Source organism: Theropithecus gelada, chromosome 6 (genome assembly GCF_003255815.1).
Source record: "Theropithecus gelada isolate Dixy chromosome 6, Tgel_1.0, whole genome shotgun sequence".
Taxonomy (NCBI): domain Eukaryota; kingdom Metazoa; phylum Chordata; class Mammalia; order Primates; family Cercopithecidae; genus Theropithecus; species Theropithecus gelada.
Window position 1 is genome coordinate 26,919,407 of NC_037673.1, and position 24,908 is coordinate 26,944,314.

General features: G+C 31.9%; 1 protein-coding gene across 1 annotated transcript in view; it reads right to left on the reverse strand.

The window, feature by feature from the left end:
- CDH9 (cadherin 9) overlaps positions 1-17,380 on the reverse strand; it is a 164,308-nt gene extending 146,928 nt beyond the window's left edge. Inside the window, exon 1 of the mRNA XM_025388463.1 lies at positions 17,257-17,380. The gene's annotated coding sequence lies outside the window, so the exon portion shown is untranslated. The remainder of the gene's footprint in view (positions 1-17,256) is intronic.
- Between the last annotated feature and the right edge of the window lie 7,528 nt (positions 17,381-24,908).

A 24,908-nucleotide genomic window follows, 5' to 3' on the forward strand; every position in this document is an offset into this window, starting at 1 on the left:
ATACAAGTAAGACTAATAACACTGAAGTTGTTTCCATACACATGAATAATCTTTTAAAATAGTATAAAATATGATGCAGTTATAAAGTACAGAGCAGGAGTGTGGAAGATTTTATATAACATCAACAGTATCATTGACAAAGAGATCCCGTATGCTAATTATGTGTGGTTTATCCAACACAGCTGCCCCTCAAGTTTCCCATAGACTCGGGCAAGATACCATTATAAATAAAAGTTCATTGCTAGAGTAAAAGAGAATATGTAGAACTTTATTGTAAAATGGTATTTTACAACAGGATTAATTTAATTAGTGAATAGATTAATTTCCTTCTTCACAACATCAGAAAGAAATCTTTAACTCCAGAAGGAAATCATAAGGAGAGGAAATAATTTACCTATAAATAATTAATTTTCATGTAAACAGACTGTGAAAACAAAATGTTTAATTCACTATTGGATACTCTCATGTTGTTATGTTTCCTCGAGACATTACATTGAAAGAGAGGGTGTTGCTCTTTTGTGAATTGGGGGTGCTTATCTTACACCTTCATGCTTTTCTTATTACTCCCATATCACTATAGATAAAACATGGTTAAGAATAGTAATTTCTGATGTGTCTAGTATCTGAAGTGCCTTACAGATAATTTTTTAAAATACATAAACCAATGAAATAACAGCAAGCACAGAATTTCAGAAACATGCCAATATGTAATCTCTCAATGAAATAACTAATTGTACATTTTTTTAAAATCTAGTTTTTCAAAAATTGAGTTTTTTAAAGGATTCATTGAACATTAGAATTATTTATTCTTTGAATGATTCCAACATTTACCTTTAAAATTGTCAGACTGACATCTATACCTTGTCTTCTTCAAAGAATTGAACAGTTGTATTAACAAATTTTTCCACATCATACAATTCCTTGATATAAAAATAATTTGTATATGCAAATAGTAGCAAACATAGCACAATGTTATAGTCACAGAAACATATATAGTGGGTTCAATCAAATGAGTTGATTACTAATTGAATTAGCTGTACCACACAAATAATTTAAAATAGATAACTGATGACTGAAACATATGTTTCTTTTAGGTGGCTGATAACTGAATTTGTTACCAGGTAATGATAGATGTGACTGTCTTGACTGCACAGTTTAAGCAGAGTGTTCTATAGACAGGGTAAACGAATACATTTCTGAATATGTGGGACAATAATGAAATTCTAAATCACATTCTTTTTACACACAGAAACACTGATATCAATGTAGGGAAATTTAGGCAATATGGAAGTCAATGGAACAGACTCAGTTCTGGTGCTAAACCGGTCACCAACACAGAGGACTCCACATGTTAGAAAAGATCTTCAAGGAGGCCAGGTCTGAGGCCATGATATTTAGGCTTTTGGATAATTCCAAGTAGTTCAGTTATTTGCATTGTTCTTTTTTTTTTTTTTTTTTTTTTTTTTAACTTATAAGATGGAAGCTTATTACAAAAGTGGTTGCAAGTTTAATATGACTATTTTCAAGCAAAGTTGTAAATGACTTTGAAACTGAAAGAGCCCTTAGATGTCTTCTAGCCTCCTTCCATCATTTTAAAAATGAAGACATTAAGCCCCAGTGTGGAAAATGAATACAAGATCCCTCTCTCTGACCTTTTGACTCCCATCTATTGCCCTCTTTACAAAACTAAGGGTGTAATGTGCATGGTGGAGTGTAATTCCACCACATATAATTTGGGAAAAGTTTAGTTAACTCTACTTTAGTACTGAAAGATAGAATAGACACTTTGCATAAATCAATTCTTTCCTCTTCACTCGGGAGGCTCAGTTGATTCATCATACTTTTGTTTTAGAAAGAGTTTCGTAGAAAGCCAGGCCCAACCACAGCAGTGAATTCAATGGTACTCATTTTTCTCTGTTACTCATGCTTAATACAATGCCATATTTTACATGTAAAGGATTATGAAACAAAAATAATTTTGTAAAAATATGCAGATTCTCATTTATAATGCATTCTTATCTATATAATTACTCCAGTAGGCCTGGATTCTACTCTTTTTTGTTTGTTTGTTTGTTTGCTGCAGGATCACTTTTTAAACAATTTATCTGGGTCTTGGTATTCTTATTTGTAAAATCAGTCAATTAATTGAAATGTAAATTTGCTTTCTTCTTGCTGTAATAATCTGTGACAATATTGAGTCATTCTTTTCTTAAAGATCTTTTATCCAACAGAGATAAAATCTTGTAGGATTAACATTTTTATTTAAAAATAGCATGTAAAGGTCAGGCATGGTGATTTACGCCTGTAATCCCAGCACTTTGGGAGGCTGAGGTCAGCGGATCACCTGAGGTCAGGAGTTCGAGACCAGTCTGGCCAATATGGTGAAACCCCATCTCTACTAAAAATACAAAACTTAGCTGGGCATGGTGGTGGGCACCTGCAGTCGCATCTACTCGGGAGGCTGAGGCAGGAGAACTGCTTGAACCCAGGAGGCTGAGATTGTGGTGAGCCACAATCATGCCATGACACTCCAGCCTGGGTGACAAAGGCAGACTCTGTCTCAAAAATAAATAAATAAATAAATAAAATAAACATAGCATTTAATTTCATTAGAAACCATTTTAACTTGACTCTCTTTTTATTAATGATGAAAACTGGACAAATATTTTCTAAGAACCATATTTTTCATACATTTTCAAATCTTTTTTCATACTCTTATAAATGGGAGAGTTTTTTATTCTCCATGTCCTTGGAAAGTATGACTGCTTATATAATTTTTAACAATTTTTCAATTTTTTCAATATGTTCTTATTGTTACTCCCACTCTGCATTCATGATTAATTATATGGTGTTTTTAAAAGCCAGTGTAAATTTCTTTTGAAAAAATGTAGTATCACATCAAGTAAAATCCTATTCAGGACAAAACACCTTTTCAATCGTTTATTTTGAGGTATAATTACATTTTGTTTTCCACCTTCTTAAGAGTCTAGGCAAGAAAAACTGAAACATGTAAGGAAAAGTGTTACTACTCTTCTCAAACACAGTAGTGAAATTATCTTGAGTCACTATTAGAAACTGACAGTTTGAGTGTATATTTGAGTGAATATAATAATAATAAACAGGAATAACAATAAGCTCTTTGATATTTGCATTACCACAGTCATTAACAACAATTCCAAGAATTCTAATTATCTACATTTTTGCATGAGAAAACTGATATTTGGAGAAATGAAATAAATTAATTGCTATGACACTGGAAGCAAGAGATGAAACTTATGTTCTGACTAACAGCCTGAATTCTTAACCATTGTGTTTAATATATAGATATGCTAGAGTTGATTTCTACTCTAGCTGAAAACATAGGGCTAGTAGTTTGAGCTGGAAATGGAGGTGCAGGAAAGTAGGAGGCACAAAGTTGGTATTGGATTAAAAGTCATAAATACCATACCATTTACAATGCAGCATATGATTTAGGATGATAGTTAAGCAATGAAGAAAAAATAATAATTTAGCAAAACATGATTTACCCAAAATACAGTGTTGCATTTCCTTATAGAAAATATCTATTAATTTTTTTGTGATATAATCTTAAAAATCCAAATTGAGCTTTATTGATTTCTTACAACATTTTAGCCAAAATGTGCAATCTATTGTGTAGAATGAGAAGCATATTATCTGTGTGTTATTTGGGGAAAGAATATTGTCATTACAACTGTTTAATTCATACAAACGGTATAGACCTATCAATATATTTTGAGTAACTTGCTTACAGGTATTTTTAAGGAAAGTTATCCAAGCATTCTGCTAAGAGCTTAAAGTTCAATGTTTAGTAAATACATTGCGTAACAGGAGATTCAAGAAAAGATGACTGGGTTCATAACCTAATACAGATATGGTAGGGAAAATAACTGGAGACCAATCAGGGGACTGACCAGAGTCCTGATACTAAGAAACACAGGTTACTTTAGTACAATTAGCTCAGAAAGCTAAACTGGAGATCATCAAAAGAATAAGTCAATAAAGAGGGAAGAGAAGCCATAAAAGTACCAAAGAAATAAAGGTGGGCATGACACAATAGACAAAGTGCTAACAGTGGAACCTACAAGACAACAGTTTCTGGGAAGTAGAGAAGAACTGCCATCTTGTAATTAGGCTCCTTCTTTTGGAAACTGTACTAAAAGGATGGAAAATATTCAAGATAAAAAGTCACACAGATGGAGAAGGACTTGACCTTTGGCAACATTTGAAAGAAGTCTAGAGCAACAGGTTTTTATTCCCTCGTTCCTCCATGAAGAATAGAACCTCCCTCAACATTCAGACGAAAGGAGTATAAATCCTGTTACAGAATTATATTTTTTGGAGAGTTGTAAGATTGTGTCCTGTATTATTATAAATAAAGATACAGAAATCGACAGTGACATATACTGATATATATCCTTACACTAAGATCCCACTTCCTGCCTTAGCTTCAGTGAGTCTTTCACTTATCACCAGGAGGCACTGGAGAACTAAGTTTTTGGACATTCACAGTTAAAATTTTAATTCTCTATAATAGTTGTTTGAAATTTCTGCTTGAAATTTATTAAATAGCAATTTTTAATGAAATTCTAACTTCGTATACATAAAAAGATGAGCATTACATCATATTGGAATATCTTATTTAATCAAGCAATAAAAAATAGAAAAATGTAGGTTTTAATTAATAAAACACTGAAACAAGAAATGGAAAGTGTCCAGTTCACATTCTTATTATACATTTATAATTACTGAGATAAGCATAATATAACAATGTGGGATTTATGAATTAAATTAACTAGAATTAGAATTCTATTCTAACATGGGTAAATTTCATTAACATACCAGGGTTGTGTCACCTGTCATTTTTTTCTACCCAAAATGGTGTGTGTCATAATATTTCCTTCTCCTCATTTGGATTCAATTCAAATGTCACCTTCTCCGAGAAACTTCCCTTGCCACATTCATAAATCTCTGCTTACCTCTCCAGTCACTCTCCATCATACCACCTGTTTCCACAGAATTTAAATATATTTTTAATTACTCTTTTTGTTATTTGTATCCCTCCTCTAGAAAATACCTTCTTATGATTAAAAACTTTGCATCATACTCACTGCTATAATACTGGCATCCAGAAAAATGCTTGATGCATAGCAATGTTTGAATAAACATTTGGTGCTAATGCTTCACTATAGAAAAAAATTAGTAAGTAATATAAATTTAAATATTTTGTATATTTTATAAGCATTGAGGCCAGTTGACAATGCATTGGAGAAACCAGTAAATCATTAACATTCACCAAAAAATACTGTTCAAATTAATTTTGGTGAATGTTACTTACAAGTATGCAATCATTATTACCATTTTTGTTAGAATCATATCTTTCAAACCACAATAAAATCCTTACATAAATGAATCACCTTTTATAAGTTGTATTAATTTTAAGGTCACAAATGGCATTTACTTTATGGTTGTTAATGTAATTCAAAGACTAAAAGGGGGAAGTCATAAAAAGATTAAAAAAAACAAAGTCAAATACTTGGCATTAAAATAGATTATGATATGAGAGCTTATGAAATTTTATTATTATTGATTTAAAAGATTTTCATCATTCACTCATATCTCCAAGATCCATGAGTAATATACTCATTTTAACTTCAAGCGATAAAATATCTATGATATTAAATATTCTATATTAATTTCAAGTAATACAACTTGCAACACAAAATTGTTCAAAATATAAAGCATTTCTATTGTGTGCTATGTCAACTTAAGGAACCTTATGATGTGAATATTTACATTCAGACTTAGCTTATCTAATTTCAAGAACAATGAAATTAATCATTAAATTAATTTAGGCTTCTCTCTTACTTTTGCATATGGAGGGAACCAATAGCCTTTACCCGGATATAAGAACCTGAACCATAACCTTCTTAAGAATAATGGTAGTCATTAAAGAAGCCATCAATTGTGCCTCCTCATAAAACCCTATAATGCAGTTACTGCTAATATCTTACTTTCCCATAGAAAGCTCCTGGAGCGCCAAGGCATTAAAAGACTTTCTCAAACTCACACATGAGGTATAGAGTAAAACTGGTTTTTGTAGGTGGGATGTCTGGCTCCAGGACTCTACCTGCCCTTACCCTGACTATCATAAAATACTGCCTGCTAAACTTCTTGTTTACTACATTTTACACATGACACAATTTGCACCCAGAAGTAAAGATAACCTACTAGCAAAACGGAGTAAGTAAATGTGGGAGCTGGGAGGAGATCACAGGTCTCCACGTGCCTGGGGCTAGCATCATCAGCCTAGTGTACTTTTGTTTTTATTCTGATAAAATGGTGGTGTTGATCATAAATGTTTTAGTTCATGAACTGTTAAGCAGTCCTTACATTTTTGGAGGGATATGGAAACTCTCCATGTATAACATGAAAGCTGTAGTCTTTCTTCCAGTAAACTCAAATTAAAACATAAATACAGTATTTTTGGACAGATTTCAGAATAGTTTTGACTATTTAAAATGTTCATTTTGACATTATAGGGCAATAGCCCTCAGATTTTTGTGGTCAAGAATTTCTAGACCGGGCGCAGTGGCTCGCGCCTGTAATCCCAGCACTTTGGGAAGCTGAAGTGGGCAGATCACTTGTGTGCAGGAGTTCGAGACCAGCCTGGCAAACATCGTGAAATCCATCTCTACCAAAAAATACAAAAATTAGCTGGGCAAGGAGGCGCACACCTGTAGTCCCAGCTACTCGGGAGGTTGAAGTACAATAATCACTTGAACCCGGAAGGCAGAAATTGCAGTGACCTGAGATCCTGCCACTGTACTCCAGTCTGGTTGACAGAGTGAGACCTTGTCTCAAAATAAATAAATAAATAAATTCTTTGTAGAAGTAAATATCCTAGACCCCGCTTTCTGAATTTACTATATACTACATAGGGCTTGATAGATAGGTGCTGTTGTAATGGACAGGTAGTTGAGAATGGCATTTGAATAACCGGGAATCATATGAAAAAGGGCATGGAGTCAGGCAAGGACAAATCTTTTCCATAAAGTGTGGTATCTGTTTTGATGAGAGTGATTTTCACTAGAGTGATTTTTGAAAGTACACTTGGAGATAATTCAATTCCTAAAGTGTTTCCTGACAAAATTCTGCTTCAAGTATATTTTTAGGTACTGGTTTATAGATATAAATGAAAAACCATATTTTAAGACTCAGAATATAGCAGAAAAAATTAAAATACAGGAAAAAACCCAATTGCCAAAAACCAAAAACTTAGATTCAAGTCTGTACTGACTTACATTTCTGGATGTGATAGAGTGTTGGTAGGGATTAGGAAAGAGAAGATTACTTGAAGACATTCCTACTTTACAAAATTATATTTTGTAGAATGTATCAGTAGTTAAAGAATTGTTGGCCAGGGGAACAACTAAAAGATTGTTTAAATAATATGGCACAAAAGGTATTAATTTTCCAAAGAATGGTCAAAGGACTAAATAGGAAAGGCCAATTTAAGATATAGTAAAGATTATATCTCACTCCATTTGACAACGCCTTATTTTAAAAGAGATAATTACAAATTATGGAATTTATTTTTATGTGAAACTTTTGGAAGCATTGAGGAGTAATGAAAACATGACCTTAAACTAATGTGAAACGTTATAGTGTAATTATTGGGTTATTTCATATTAAGATTATTGGTTTCAATTTTAGAGGCAATATCAAAGAGAATTCACTTCACACAGGGTTAGTTACCAGTAGGGTATAATCTATAAAATATGTCTCATAGAATTGGAGCAATATTGGATGTTTGTACCAAAGAGAAAATATAGTATGCTAAGCAAAATTTTCTTGGAATGAATTTAATGTTATTAAATAGAGGTGGAATAAAGATCAGTTCCAAGCTATCTAGGCAAAACAAAGTCAGAGAGAGATAGAGAGAAAGTTACAAGTAGATATCACAATGACAAGGAAGGAATCTCTATCTGAAGTTGTTTGAAACAGTGGTCTCCAAGCGAAGGTGGTTTTCCCAGTGCAGCAGGTGCAGCCTCACCACAGCACAGTGCCTAAGATGTGGTAATGTTCAATAAGGAGAAAATTTAAATGTAAGAAGATGAAATAATTAGCTAACGGATGGATGAATACATTATTACAAAAAAATCTAAGGATATTTTTCCTGATTGCGAGTCTAAATGATAGGAAAGTGAACGGCTCATACGGGATCCCAAATAGACTTATCCATGAACCTACACACATTTGGGAGATCACACTACAGTGGTGGTGTTAGGAGAAGCATTGCTTCCTACACCTGCAAATTATAAGATGGACTGACATTGCTATGAAATGGAAATGAGACACGAGATCAACTTCTTAATGTGAAAGTTAGATACATCCATTATGGGGCTCCCGAGGCCAAGCAGGCAGTATAAAAACATTTTGTCAATTTGTCTCTCCACTCCACCTACCTCCGTTAAAGGTAGTAATAAGTATGCAAGGATATCCTTTGCTTTTCAAGCCCCAGTTTTTCTTAACAGTTCTCCAAAATCCTCATATACTTGTATACCTGCAGGGCTGCGTTGTTGGACATGTGGACAGGTCCTCTTGTTAGTAAAAGTACTTCTCATTCTACTTATCTCTTCTCTGTGAATTGTGACCTTGGTAATACTCAACTGTCTCTAAGGTTCATTTCCCGTAGTAGGGAGAGACGGAGGAGAGGAGAAGAGCTTCTAAAGCTAACCATAAAATACGCTGACCCATTTTTATTAGTTTCCATACCTAAAGAGTTTCTTGTGTTGGAAAAGCCACTTTTTGTAGCAATTAACTGAGTAATCTCCCAAAATGAATGCCCAGTTAAAAAGGAGAAGCACTTTTAGTTAAATTTATTCTGTCTTTGAAGTAGAGGAGGAGTCGGGGTAGGGAATAATGAACCAGGGAAATTAGAAAAGCAGGAGGGATGGAAACAGAAGTAGCAGAGAAGCAGGGATTAAAAAAAGCTGTACTGAATTAAGAAGCACAGGTGGTCAAAAGCAAAAATATAAATAAGTCATCGCAGTTTATTGTAAGGAGAAAACCTATCTGCTTTCTAAGTATCAGTATAGATTTATGCTGAATCTGTTAGAAAGCAGTAGACAACATACAACCTAAGTCAACTTTACTTTAGCCATCAAATGATTTAGAATTAAAGCATAACAAAAAAAATACAGAAGGAGATGAGTGTGGATATCTTTCCTCAAAGATTATAATTATATTTAAAGGAGCAAATACATATAACACTCAGCACATGAATCTAGCATATTAAATATGGTAACAGTAATTTTTCACATCTCTATATAATTATATACTTGGTATATTATTTGATTTTTTTAGTATATATGTTATCTAGAACATTTTAAATCACATGCTAACTACTAAAAATATCTTCTGTAGTCTTAACTTATATACTTTCTTTTCTGTATGCTAACATTGGTTACCAATCTACTTTTTTCAAGTTGATTATTTAATATGTTTAAATTTTTCTCACAATGAAGGTAATTAAAGATCACTTTCATACAAAGTGCTTAACATAAGCCAAAATCTGAGAAAGAAACGTAAGTAAAACATTACATAAATAGAATTGGATATATGATTACAACTGCTATTTTAATAAAAAATTCATATCACTGAAGGTTTATAAAACATCTCTTCTTCATAGAAAACCACTATGTTGTATGAATATACATAGAATTCTAAAATGATAAAATAGTTACTTATTTTTCAAGATATTCTTTCAAATTCATATTTTATAGAACAAAATAATACTTTTAAGTGGTCAGGATACATTCCTTCAAACAGATAACCTAAGTAGAATTTGCAATCTGGTTAGAATGTACTCACATTCTTTCTATATAGGCCTTTTACTCACATTTTCTTGTAATTTAGGAAGACTACAATTTATGATCTTTGCAATATAAATATAAGACATACATAAGTCGTATATTTATCCTACAATGACATTGTATTATTTCCTGAATGTGTGTTAAAAAATTTATTTGGTGTAAGACTTCAACAGACCTAGTTTAGTTTTAGGTATATAGAAGAATTTTCTTGCCCATGTTTAATAAAGGGTTGCAGTGATTTCAAAGCCAATGCTTTATTTGTCAACTAGCAAACTTGCATGCCTAATAGGTCTGGGAGGAGCAAAAGGTCTACAGTGGCAACATGTTTCAATGTAAACTGTTATGTGACTGTGCTACTGCATCTGCTGTGGACTCCCACCCCTCTCTTGTCTTCATTCTGTCATCTGGTCTCTGGAGGTTTCAACATTAATCTTTGGGTATAAATGCTTATGAACTCCCAGTAGCTTGCTGACACATACTTATTTCAAGAAATTTTATCAGAACAATTCTCTTCTTAATTTTCTAAAATCACATATGATTTCCAAAGTTGAAACTTACTTTCCTATTTAAGTAAAATAATCTGACATATTTAGCTATTGAAAAACCAAGTTTAACAAAGGTCATAGGTCCAAAGTTGTGAGGGTGAGACACATCACACATATTTATATATCTAACTGTCTATATATAGAAAGATATACATAAATATGAACAGACTATTGATAAAAACTCTCCTTCTTACTATGCTGAAATAACCCTATAATATTTTCAAAAAGCACTTTATTATTGATATTCACAATTTGTATTTTAATAGAACTTCATATTTTAAACTAAAATTAACTACAATTATAAAGATAAATATTTTTATTGCAAGTATAATAATATTCTTTATTGTCAGTGATTGTATTAGGAATCTGAATTCTAAACTAAACAAAAAAGGTAAATATCATTTGAATAAACAAGTGTACATATTATTATAATACATTAATGATTTAATTTTTGGAAAATTATGTATTGTCAGAAATACATATATGAATTTTATTTAATGCTAGTATGTGAACAAAGCTGAATTCAAATCATATTTAATATATCACATCATCTAGATAAACTGGCAGAACTTAGGGGAGGCAGAAAACTATTTTCTTTCTTCCAACTGTTGGACCTATTCCACTCCCTGCTTAATACATGTGTAAATACTTTATTAAGTTGTAACATTAGTAAGTTGTGATATTAATCTAGAAGAAGTAGTAGTAATAAAATATTTCTCTTTGTTTTATAAATTACTGTATATCACATATAAGAAAAAGCAACACTATTTAAACTTAGTATCATTTTTAATATAAAGTAAATATACAATCAAGCACATTGTTGATTTACCAAGTAATACAACAAATATTTAAGAGCTATTGACTCTCAGGGAAAATAGCCAAATAAGTATTTAAAAATTTCACCATATAATGTGTTTGCTTTGTATTATACATGACCAATGTAAAATTATAAAAATGTTATTTCCTGATAATTATCTACTTTTTATATAAACAGTTTGATATAGCATTAACTTCTATGTTGTATATTTCTCATCCACTGTAAATGTGGGTAAAATGATAATAAATTTTGTGAGGTGTTCAAGAATTGTGAACATTCAATAAAGAATAATTATTTCTAGGTACAGTCTAAAAAATAAAATTCTAATTTTTCCTATTCAAAAAATTATCCAAGTCAACCATTTTAGATGGACTATAATTGAGTTTAAGATTTTCCAAAAATAAAAAAATGTTCAAATGGTATTTTATCATTCGTTTATAATATAATATCTAATACTGACTAATTAAGGAGTTACTTTAGTTCCTCCTGTTACACCATTGTAATAATTAAATATGATAATTAATTTATGTGAACATTGAATGTTCACAATTTTTGAATTAATTGATTGTACTTTCTTTCTGTTTTCCATATGTATTCTGGATGCATACACACACAAACACACAGACATGGCTATAGATACAGACATACAGAAATATGAATGAAGAAACACATATATGCAGATATAGAGATAAAGTTTTAAAGATATAAATAGAAGATACATAGATGATAGATAGATAGATACATAGATGATAGATACATAGATGATAGATAGATACATAGATTGATACATAGATGATAGATAGATAATAGATACATAGATGATAGATAGATGATAGATACATACATAGATGATAGACACATAGATGATAGATAGATACATAGATGATAGATAGAAACATAGATGATAGATACATAGATGATAGATACATACATAGATGATAGATACATACATATATAGATGATAGATAGATAGATTAGATAGATACATAGATGATAGATAGATACATAGATAGATAGATACATAGATAGATACATAGATGTTAGTCTGTAATTTCAACTAAGTTTTCTGTTAACTTTCTGTTAAGTTTTCTTGAACTGTTAAGTTTTCTTTAACAGGAAACTGTTACATTTCTTCTGCAGCTTAATAACCATTAAAATTAAAAAGAAAACATTTTTCTTATATGTTCTTTATATTGTGAAGCATTTATAACATATAGATGTGAATATTTTAAAACATTTCTAGAAATTATGTAATAATACTCCAGTAACGTGTTTTGGTAGAAAAAACAAGTACATTTTAGAGTTGGCTGATTGTCCGGGGAAAACTCCCTTAGACAACTTTTAAGACTCATTTTCCAGTTTTATAAAACTAGTGTATTTCATATCATGTCTTTTGACCCAGGAAGTGAATTACTGTTGCTCTTTTGCCTGGATTACACTTTGTTATATGCATTATTTGTTGTCTCCCCCGTTATACAGCTTGCTGTGTATATCGTTTCTTTTTTTATATGACTTTCCAAAGATATTCTTTTACAAAATATGAGGAAAAAGTCTATTATGCTTTGGAAACTGTGTTAATAATATATAAAGTATGTCAAGTGCAGCATATTCTAATATAAATTCTGTTAGATATATGTTTCTACCAACATCCAATACATTAATGAACATATTAAATCTTTCATATTCAAATTTAAATAATAACTATTAGTTACTGTATTTCCACTGTAAATTGAATTAGTGTTTGGAGGAGAAATTAAAATGAAGTCATCCACACTCTTCGGAATCGTAGAGCCAATTTCAAAATCTGATATGAGGGGTTGGCTTTTTAATCCATATTTATGAAACCATCATATGCTCTGGTGTTTCATCGATCAATTAGAGAGGTCAAAAATTATCTTGCTCATCAAGAGAAATGGAAGATATACAAAAATGCTTGTTTCTCCTGCAACTGGTTTATAATTTGCTAAATTAATAAGATAGAAAAAAATACTCAGAAAAACCTTGAATGTCATTTTAAGAAAATATTCAGCTCTTTTCTTTTTGTCTTTACTTTTCTTCCTAAAATATAAATAAATAATACATCTCTCTCACACACACACAAACACACACACTCACAAACACACAGAGCATCTGTGACCACAGCACCCCACGATGTTTCCACTTTCCTCTCACAGCCAATGAGATCCATTATAATGACTTTTATGTTTGGAGAGGTGTTCTTGGAAGTGCTAATATGAAGTCTCTTGGTCAGGCTCCAGAGACCCTGCTTTTGTTCAGGCACTTTGCATTTGTAATGTGACTAGAAGACCATGTCTTTCTAGTGCTAAATTTAGGGATAAGTGCATTAACATGGTAGGGCTGTTATGGAAATGTATAAGAGTGCTATAAAGACATTTTTCTCACTGTATACTCCTTACCATATTTTAATAATGAGGATAATGGTGCTTCCAGGCAGAGAAATTGAAATGACTCACAAGAGAGAAAAAAAAAAAAAAAAAACCTTTTCAGATTGTTTATAACAATCCAGAATTCATTGTTTTCAATAGTCTATACATCTCTATCTATCTATCTATCTATCTATCTAATCTATCATCTATGTCTTTATCTATTATCTATCTATCTGCCTATCATCTCTTTATGTATTTTTCTATATTTCTAATTTGAGTTTCATGACTTAATACCTTAAGGTTCCACGTAATATTGCATATATATACATATATACACATGTGTGTGTGTGTGTATATATATGTAAAACTTGACAGTCTTGGATATGTAACCTGATCTCTTTCTAAGCCTCTGCTTTCACATGTGTAAAATTAGAGATAGAGAGAGTTAAAACCCCTTTTCTAAAGTTCCAAAATTTTATATAAACACCTAAATAAGATAATGTTATGGGTATTGAGAGTTATTTGGGATATCTTTGAAAAGACAACTTGTTTCTGAAAACAAGTATGCAAGATACAGAGAAAGAAATTGCTTTATCTTAGGAAACATGTTTTATGTTCTATAAGAGAAATGACCACATTTATAAATTTAGCATCAGGTAAAAACAAACAAGACTCATTTTAAATCAATGTCCTTTTGATTCTATTTAGCATGCTTTCTTCTTCTTTAAGAAAATTTAACTTTAAGCAGATGATTTATAAGGTAAAATACCCAAGAAACTAAATAGAATTTTTATTACAAAAAAATCTCACCATGAATCAAAATTACTCTATGTTAATATTGCTATTGACTTGTGTGTGTGTGTGTGTGTGTGTGTGTGTGTGTGTATGTGTGTGTCCTTGAAGTCAAAAGTATTACACTGGACATTTTTTAAGACATCATTTTTTTCTAATGTGAGATTATTTGTACATCATATTTAAATGTGTCTTTGAGTGAGCAAAATTAGTCTTAAAGAATATAGCAAACTAATAAGTTATATTGAAGTATCTGCATTAATATTAAATAATTATCTATCTAGACTGTTTACTTTCATAGAGAACAAGTTACAGCCAATGTTTATTCATGACACATTCACACATTTTAAAAAATTAACTTTCACCTTAATCTATACTTTCTTGCATATTATATGCTGCCACATTAATTGCGTATTTTATATTATATAATTTGTAAGCACTCTCTACAGCATTCTTATTAACCACATCCATATACTGTAGAAATATCGTGGGGAAGGAGCATCTGCCTCATATCACTATTGATGCCTAAATAGAGCTAAGCCAGTAGAATAAAAAAAAATTAATTAACTTTGCTTTAAAAATCTTACTTGGTGAATGTACCATGGAAGGCACGCAGCATTGGCTAAGCTTGGCATGTATAGGGGTTATAGGAAAACACCAGAACACATCCTTCCATGCAGGATGACGTTCAGATGAGCTTCTGATTCAACACACGATTTATCAAGCTGAGCAACACAACATTTAAAAGAATAATTTCAAGATCAGCTTTGATATAGTACTTTTCTGACACACAGGCAATGGTATGAGACATTTTTATTTCCTTTATGCAATGAATGCAATAACAGTAGCATAATTATGCAAACCATTTCAAAGATTTTTAAACTTTCAAATACTGTAATAAAAGAAAAATAGTATTTTTTATCCTAGAAAAATTATTATCTGACAGGACTATTGTTTTTATTAGTACTACCAAATCTGTCTAACTTCAGTGAATTACTCTTAAATTCATACTACTCTCTGCTTTCTCTAAAGCATTTTTTCTATTTATTTCCAGAATTGGATTTGCTCCTAGTATGTACTTATCTTACTTTCTTTTTCATTTTTCAAAACACGTATAGAGATGAAGGTATTTCAACATGTAAACATATATCTATTAAGTGCATATAATTATTTGTCTACTCCTCATTTGGAAAAACTTCAGTCAAACCCATAACATATATGGTGACAAGACTACAAACACATGCTATTTATGTTATGTTCAAGTTCTTTGGTGCTATGTGCTGTAATAGCATGTTATTTCATTTTCCTTATCTTTCAAAAGATCTATGTTTCAAACCTGGACTAGCCAGTTTTATAGTTGCAAAAATGTATTTCACAATTGACATAGCATTGCCTAGACAATGATGTAGTGTTTGAATGTGAAAAATAAGATTCATCTTCTGCAGAATGTAGGAGAAGGTTTTTTACAAAATTGAGAATCTTGAATAATCAAAGTCATTCTTAACGACTGTGCCTGAAGATGGGCAATTCTTCTAAATTCATAGATAAAGCAAAGAGAGATGAAGAACTATTCCCTTCTGTCTTGCAAAAGTTACCACTTTTTTTGATGTCACAAAATTATTCATTCTTCATGCTACAAAGATTTAGAAACCTTGTGAAAAAATCACTATTAGGAATCTCATATATCTATAATACAAAATATAAAATGACAACACATCTCCGGAGAAGACCACCAATTTCTCCTCAGATCTGTAGTCCATTGTATCTTCATCAAAAGTTGATGATACAAATAAATGTAAACTTATCTACTACAGTTAATAACTTTCTTTTTATGACACCTTTGTTATTTAAAACAGATTATGAGAATTTCACCCTGGTAACAATCTCTAACTGTCAATACTAAAGAATTTTGATGACTTTATAGCTAAAATCCAAGCCTTTATTGAGACAAGCATACCTGCACAAATTTATTTGGTGTGAATGGTCATCTTGAGCATGCGATGGAAAACACAATAAAACAATTATCCACCAAATCAATGTATTTCCCACATCACTCCAATTTTTTTCAATGCCAATTTTGCCTTAGAAACACTCTCCCTTTCTTGTGGCTTTCATCTAGTCGTCATGACATGAAGATATATTTGCCTACAATAATGGAAAACAATTATAGCTAACAGATATATACATTCAAAGTGTTGACCTCAGTGAGAGTCACAAATATGTGAAGAAACCTCTTTTACCAGGTAAAGTGATCACCTTAATCCTGACATCCAATATGCATCTGTGGCATTTTTACTATTCATACATTGTTTCATTGATAATATTGAAAATAAAGAAAGCATTTCTTATTCAATTATGAATAAAGATGCCCTTATTTTTGACAGTTTTGACTCAAATGATTTAAACAAAAGTTATGAGAAGACCAGGAGTCCATTTCAAATTAATATAATAATCATATACATGAACACATAAATATGTGAGTAATTGAAAGCCACCACGATCAACTGATACAATTTTAAGTTTAGTTTTATTTTTACAACAATATTCCATATGCAAATACGAGGACTATAAAAAGAGCTTGAGTAGGTATCAGCTTTGTAAAAGTAAAATAAGAAGCAAATGTTGCAAGTTTTGTCACTGAGCATGTAAACATTTTATTCAAATACTACTAAAATGTATTCTTATGTGCTTCCAAGTGTTGAGAGAGAGAGAGAGAGCAAAATATAGCAACCAGGAGAAAAGCAATATTTGTACTACTTCGTTATAAGAAAGCAAAAACTGAATAGCTTACATTGTCAAGCAAAGTAAATAACACTTACCTTGCTTAACAATGGAACTGAGTTTAGCCCTACTCCGCACTAACAATTCCGTTGTTGCTTCTGTCTCGGTCCTTCTCTTCTCTTTTTATAGTATCTTCACAGCTGAATCTTCATGCATCTCAGTGTGGCTTTCTCTTCGAGCATCACTTTTAACTCAGACAGGCAGGAAGCTGAAGCCAAAGGAACTCTCTATCTGATTGGTTTCCATTCAGCGTTTCTGATTAATAAGAAACGTCCCTCAAATAGGAAGATACTGCCGCTGATGGCGCTGCAGGGCGCCAGGTTTGGGCTTGGGGGACTGAAGACCTCTCTGGACACAATGATTTGCAAGCGAATGAAGTGGGAGGACTCAGAAAGGAGGGCTTTGTCAAAGACCCCCCATAAGAAAAAACGACACAGTGTTTTTAGTCTGGGTTAATCAGCTCTCCTTAATCTGTTTGCAATTGGGAGAGAAAGGTCACAGCATGTCTGTAACCTGTAAATCATCTGTAGAAAATATATATCACAGGGAGAGTGCTGTTGCTCAAAAGAAATTTTGTGTATGGTTCCTGCAGAATTTACAACTACCTATTTCAATTCAGTGTCAAAATGTCAAGTTTAAGAAAAAGAGGAGAAAAAGAATTCAGATAATATTTATCATTAATAACGATGAATTTTTAACTTTGCCTCTATGAGTATATAATCTAAAATAATCTTTTGCAAACAATGTTAAACATCTAAAAATTAATGATTGACATATTTGCTTGCAGTAAAGATAATGGTTTTAATTATAATTTTAAATTTCTGGAACGACTTTGCTTTTTACCTGATCATGCAATTGAATGAGTTTCATCTTCCCTGGAAATAACCAAAAATAATGGTGACCATAACCACATCACAAAACTACATGATCCACCTGTTAGAGTCCCTGTTGTACATTGTACAACTCTTAGAGAGCGTGAACCAAAGCTAAAGTCAAGCCCTGCTTTAGAGAGGAGTCTGTTTAGTACTTCTGGAAATGGCACAATAAGAAAGGTATTGATTAGTAGATAAATCCTTCTGAAAAGAAGTTCTAGTAATAGTTGTATGAAATGCATGGTGGGGATATGGCTCACTTTATAACGGCTCGTTAAGTCACAGTAAGTAAATAGCTTAAGTGCGAAAAAATATCAATATCCTATTTGATGCCTCAAAGGAAAACTGACAATAGAAAAAACAATTCAACTTCTATTTTTTCCCCCAATGGTAAAGCTTATCCATGAAGGATAGATAATAGAGGTGCCCATCAGAGGCTTGTGCATTATGTAAATTCGTTTCTTTAAAAGGAAAACAAATGTTTTTTTTAAAAAAAATACAATTTTACGTATCTCCAAATAAAATGTGACACTACTAAAACGTGGTGATTGAACATGGAGTGAATGGCTTTTAAATACTTGTGTGTTTGAAGTGTAGGAGGTGGACAAAAAAGGGAACTTTATTTTGTTCATCTATAAATAAAGAAAAAGAAGGAAGAAATAAAGCCTTATGCATATTCCCAGGGCTAGATAGATTCAAGTGGTTAAGACAGCTTGGTGAATTCTTCATGGAGGCTAAGACTGTTTTCTTGAGGCAAAGACACTTAATTTAAAATTCACAGGCTCCTTTAGATTTATGTCAGCTGGGTCTACTTGCTCCTTTAAATAAAACTACATATTATAGAAGCCTCTTTATTAATACTGAGATAAAGTAATGTATGTAAAGTGAGAAAAAGGAACCAAACAAAATATTTTATCATAGTTTAAGGTAAATATTCACAAATAAAAGCTTTAAATCCCTTATGTTGCATACATTTTATTTCCCACTGAAATCCAACTGTGGGAAAAGGCTGTTCTGTGTGAAATCCACAATTCAACAGAGCAGTCTAAATCCTGATTTGAAGTTATTTTTACTACTCTGCGAAAAAAAGGAAAAAGAAAAGGGTTGCCAAATGAAAGGTCTTCTACCTTTCTCTTGTTTGGTATGGAATTAGCATTTGAAAACAAATGACTTAAACCTTGGAATTGTCAAAGATTCTTTTATATCATGTGTATAGCTACTTGTAAGTTTTCAAATGTGAGTAGCATTCTATGTCACATGAAAACAACTTTTCATACTTGCAGCAATGTGTACGAATATTTAGCAAACAAGTTTGTACAAAAGTATTAGTCATTATTTACATTAGTAGAGTATATGCCCTCCTTTTATGTATTTAGACATAAAAAGTTATTAACAGTAGGTGTAAAATATTATTTGAAGTATTCTTTTCAAGATTAGTTTGAATTTACTTTTTCTTAATTATTTGGTATATTGAATGTATTACCTTATTGTGGAAAAAAATTATATGAATATTTATCTTTTCTTCTTCTTTGAACATAATGCATTGTCATACTTAAGGACTTCATCTATTTAATGCTGTTCAACAACATGGATACATCTCTGCCATATACAAAACTTCATTTTTTTGCATTTTATCATTACAAATATATTCCATTGTATAATGGTAATTTTGCAAACTGTTGAGAAAGAAAAACTGAAAAAAATAGACACAATGCTAGTTTATCATGCAGTGAAATAGAAAATAAACTTTATAGTCAAGCGAATTTTTAAGCTTACAACTTAAGTCCTTCAGTCTTCAAACAGGTCCGTAAAGACATATTTATGGTATAGTACCAAGAAAATCTTGAGACAGAAGCTACCTGTGCTATGAGACCACTCATAGGAACACCCTGAAAAATAAGACCACCCTCTGCTCTTGGTAACACACATTCGCACCTTCCAAACTAAATCTGAAATACTTTGCACAACAGCTCTTGCGTGTCACTACTATAAATATTCCTTTCCAGACCTCAGCACCAAGGGCTTGCTCCTATGACCTGAAGATTAAGCTATACTTAAGAATCAAGCAAAAATTATAAATTCCCTTCTTTTCTCTAGCAAGTCATTGATATCAATCTCATCATTGTTCACATCTGATCATTTATCAGGCCTTCTCAAAAGTTTGAGCTTCTCCTGTCATCTACCATCACCATGATTCTAATTACTCTCTGGCTTGGAATACCCTCAGGTCTTACTGGAATCCCTTCAGTCCAATTATGACCATTGATGGATCTCAGTGTGACACCACAAAATCCTTTGAGTCCTTCAACTTTTCTTTGAACATTCTCTGCAGCTACCTGCTGTAACTGAAAGCTGGCTGTTTTCTGAAGATTCTTTTCTATTTTTGATTTCTCACAGGAAAAATGATATTACTCTCACAGCCATGTAAAACAACGCCTGGAGTTGGGATAGATGATCTTCTGCCTTGTCATTGCTGGGCCACTTTTCTTCACCCTTTTCTCCATGCTTGCTGTCAGCTTATTCGTTGTTTAACTCTACTTGTCAAAATCATTTGAAGACCAAATCATTACTCCTTTTCATTCATTGAAAGAGAATATCTGTGTTAGTATCTTATTATTATTTTTATCATGTTTTGTTATTTTGGTTTATGACTGTCCTCATTCTTAAGAAACTTAGTAGCCACTTACATGATCCTCAATAATAAACCCACCCCTTCCTTGTCTTGACTTTCACATTCCCAATAATCATTTCCTCCTCTCCATTCCAGTTTGCAACCCTATGACCACACTTTATTGAGAAGAGAAAATTATTCTTTGTCTTCTGAACAACCATATTGGCTTTTCTCTATTCCGTGCCTCAAGGTGGACTAGCAATGAATTGACTCAGAACTAAACTGGATTAGCCTTAAAGGCTATTCGATTTCTACTTGCCTTTTGTGACTGGCAAATGGATTCCTCCAGAGGACAAAATCAGAGGGAAAAATGTTCATTTTATCCTTTTGGCCTTATCTCAACAAGACAGATCAAAGGATGTGGTACCCACTGCTCCCTCCTAGGGTGGAGATTCTCTTCAAGAGCATTCCCTGTGCACCTAGTCCAAGCACTCCTTTCTGTGAGATGGAAAAAAACTAAGAAACTAAAAGCATTATATCGATTTTCTCTGTTACTTTTTTTTTTTTTTTCTGGATAAACTTTGCTTTGCACTTATGTTGTATGTCATGGTCATGCTTGTTCCTGACCTTAATACCCAGACTTTTAATGAACAAAACCAGTATGACTTCTAAAATATGTTTTGTCAAAAATCCTAATTTTGGTCTTATGACCTCTATAATTAAGTCATTTTTTCTGTGATCTGATGCCAGCTATTCTTTCTTCCTTTAGGCTCTGCCATTGACTCCACACTTGTTTTGTTTGTTTGTTTGTTTGTTTGTTTTTGTTTTTTTTTTAATGTTTGTCATCTCTGTGAGATCTCCTTTCTCTGCTTATCTAGGTTTTTCCTGAAACCCATTATCAAAATCACACTCATACATACTCTCTGGTTTTGCTATCACTCTGTGATTGCATGAGTATGTAATAATTTTCTTACTGAAAAGATAAAGAAAGGGGGCTATATGTTGTATTTGTAGCAATAAAATACAGAGCAGGCACAGAATCTGGGATGCTTGGAATCATTGTTGATGGGGTGATCTGTATCCCAATAATGCAGCAACAGCAGCACTTTGGCATCAGAGTTTCTGTTCTCAGCTGCTCTTTTTTCTTCATTGTTCAGGGAGCTTCAACAAATTCCAGGTCTTATCTTGAAGATGAGAGTTCAGGAAGCTGAAAACATCCTTGAAGTCTATACTTGGATGTGCATAAACTATGCAGAACATGGATGGTTTCTAATAGTGACCCCCTAGTTTTTAAAATTCTGCTTATAGTTATGCTTATCTCCTGTATACGACTCTCATCATTACTAACATTATCCTAACATGACGACTAATGCCGTCACCACTAATAATAATAATAGCACTAATAATAATAGTAGCAATGGTTTTAATTTCTTGTATACTTACATTAATAACTGTTAGCCTTCTATAAATGTCATTTCTTAAAACAGCTCTGCGAGGTAGATTTTGTTTTTTCTTGGTGGGGTATAAGGAAACCGATGCTCAGTAAGGTTATTTGTCAAAATCCACTTAGCTAGGCAGTTGATACAATCAGGAGTAGAAACCAGTCCTATTTAAGTTCACTGCCAATCCTGTTAACCACTACCCTATAAAGCTGACTTCAGTTGTCCCATCGGCAGCAAAGTGTATCACAACTAAGGTACTGATGGCCAAAGGTAAATGGAATACTTTATATCCCCTAGAAAAAATGTCTCATCCTCAAAGATTCTGTATGATATAAATATATCTCTAAAATGTTTGTCCTTGCTAATAATATTTTTTAATATAAAGCATTGGAAATTTTAGTAAGAAATTAGATTACAAAACAAGTACATTTATAAATAATTTGCCAAAAATTGTTTATAAAAGATGACAAATTATAAAAGATCTATGTGTATAAAGCATATTTTAAAAAATGTTTAGGTTCATAGGTGTGACTTTTGGAAATAATTTAAAATGCTTTTCCGGAACATGTTAGATAAGTATTCTAAAAAAAAAAAAAAAAAAAAAAAAAAAATGTAATAACAAACATTTCTACATTAAGGAAAAATATATTTAAAATCTAAATTAGTTTTATTCAACTTTGTATCCTCTAAGCACATGGCAAAGCACAAAGTGGTCAACCATTAAATGGTACATTACGTGATTAATAGGTTTCAGGCATGTGTAAAAACAGTTACCTGTTTTTTTTTAAATTAAAATAACTTCATTATGTTCTTATGCAGGAATGCTGTGTGCTTATCTGAAAAGTCAAAAAACACAGAATACAATCAGAAAAACAAGGTGAAATCATTTGAAAACATACAATGTCTATTACCATAGTTTTAGCATGCAATTAAACCATTCACATAATTAATTTTCTATAAATGGGATCATACTGCATATTGCTTTTATCATGCATGCTTCTTTTTACCACTGCATTTTTTTTTTTTACTTTCTCCATTTTTATTCCTCTTTTATTTACCACTCCATTCTTCCAATGCAGGGACAGAAATTAGCAGCCTTTCTTATAATTTTCTGTACCCTAGATTGTCATATTAAAAATATATCTATCTATTGATCTATCTGCTGCTTATGTTTATTATTATTTTAATTTAAAAAGCAGCATATTTCAATATTTTCTGTGCATATTGCTTTCTACTTGACAATATAATGTATAAACCTCAAATTAACTGATACGTTGTTTTAAGGGCTGCTAAATATCCGATTCTGCTTTGTATTCATGGACATTTTATTTCTTCAAGGTTTATATGTATCCATTATGGACATATATAAAGTACACAATTATTATTCTCTAATATTTTTAATGTTTCTGTTTTAAATTTTTATGAAGAATATATTCAGAATATGATATCTGCATTGCATTGGGAATATTTTTAATAGATATTTAATGTTATATTACCTATACGCTATAGTTTCTATTTTCCTGAGGATTTTACTCTTTAATTTAATTTAATTTTATTTTATTTTGGTTGTTACTTGTGTTAAATTTCACTACCTAGTAACTTACTATTAACCTTTTCAGTTACCTTTTCAATGAAGTGTCTATTCTTAATTTTTAATTAAAATATCACCTTTTGATATGTCAAATTCTCATACTTACTGGATTACATTTTATTATCCTTGAGAAAAATGAAAAACTGAATTTTAAAATTAGGCTGACACTACTCAGTGATCTTACGTACTCTCAAGCATTATGGATTATTTCAATAAGACAGGTAGACTCAGGCACGGTTGAATCTAGGAGAAATCTAGGGCCAGGTCACTTGTTACCACATCAGGGTTGCCTGGACTAGCTTTAAACATATAAAGCCTCCACCTAATATGCCGGAGTATATTACTCACAAGAATAGATCATTGAGTTCACAAAACATTTCTGTTTTACATTGTTAGATGACCTAGTTTTCAGTTATATTTACCACAGACAATTTTTAACAACTGGGTATATCTTGGTAAATGTGTTCTGTAAATAAGCAAATTATATTGATATATTAACCAGGATACATATTATCAGTGTATTTATAAGGAACTAGACTGGAGCACCTTCTCTCTTTCTTGAGACATATGCTTCAATAATGAGAAAAAAATGTTCCACCAATCTTTTTTTGTACCGATACTTTGATGCTTTAATATTAGTGGCTTTGTACTACATTTACTAGTTGATATGTCAAATCCACCTCCTGATTCTTTAAATATTTCTTTTTTAATTTTTTTACAGCTTTACCTTCCTTGCATAAGAAATGATCAAGACAGGAAGTACACAAACAACTATGAGTTCTACTCTTTCTATTATATGGGGAGTAGACTTATACCACTTCATATTAGAGTGGCCTGGGACATAATGTCTTAGCACCTACCACCGTGTTACATAAAGTCTAGGGTCATCTTTGCTATTCATACAGATGCAGGTGTTCTTACCCATATAACAGTCTAACATTCAAGAAGACTCATTGTTATCAGAAGACATAATTCTTTATCACCGTGACTTATTTCCTTTAATATAATCTAGTTAATAGGAACTGGTTTCTTAACCTTGTGTTTACATTGTTATCTAGCTTGAGCTTTTGTGATGAAACTTAGCAGAGCCCTCTTGCTCCCCTGCTCGGGCCTTCCAAGTCAATTGCCTCATTCTTGTGCATTCTCATCCCAATGGATGACCTCACCATCTGTA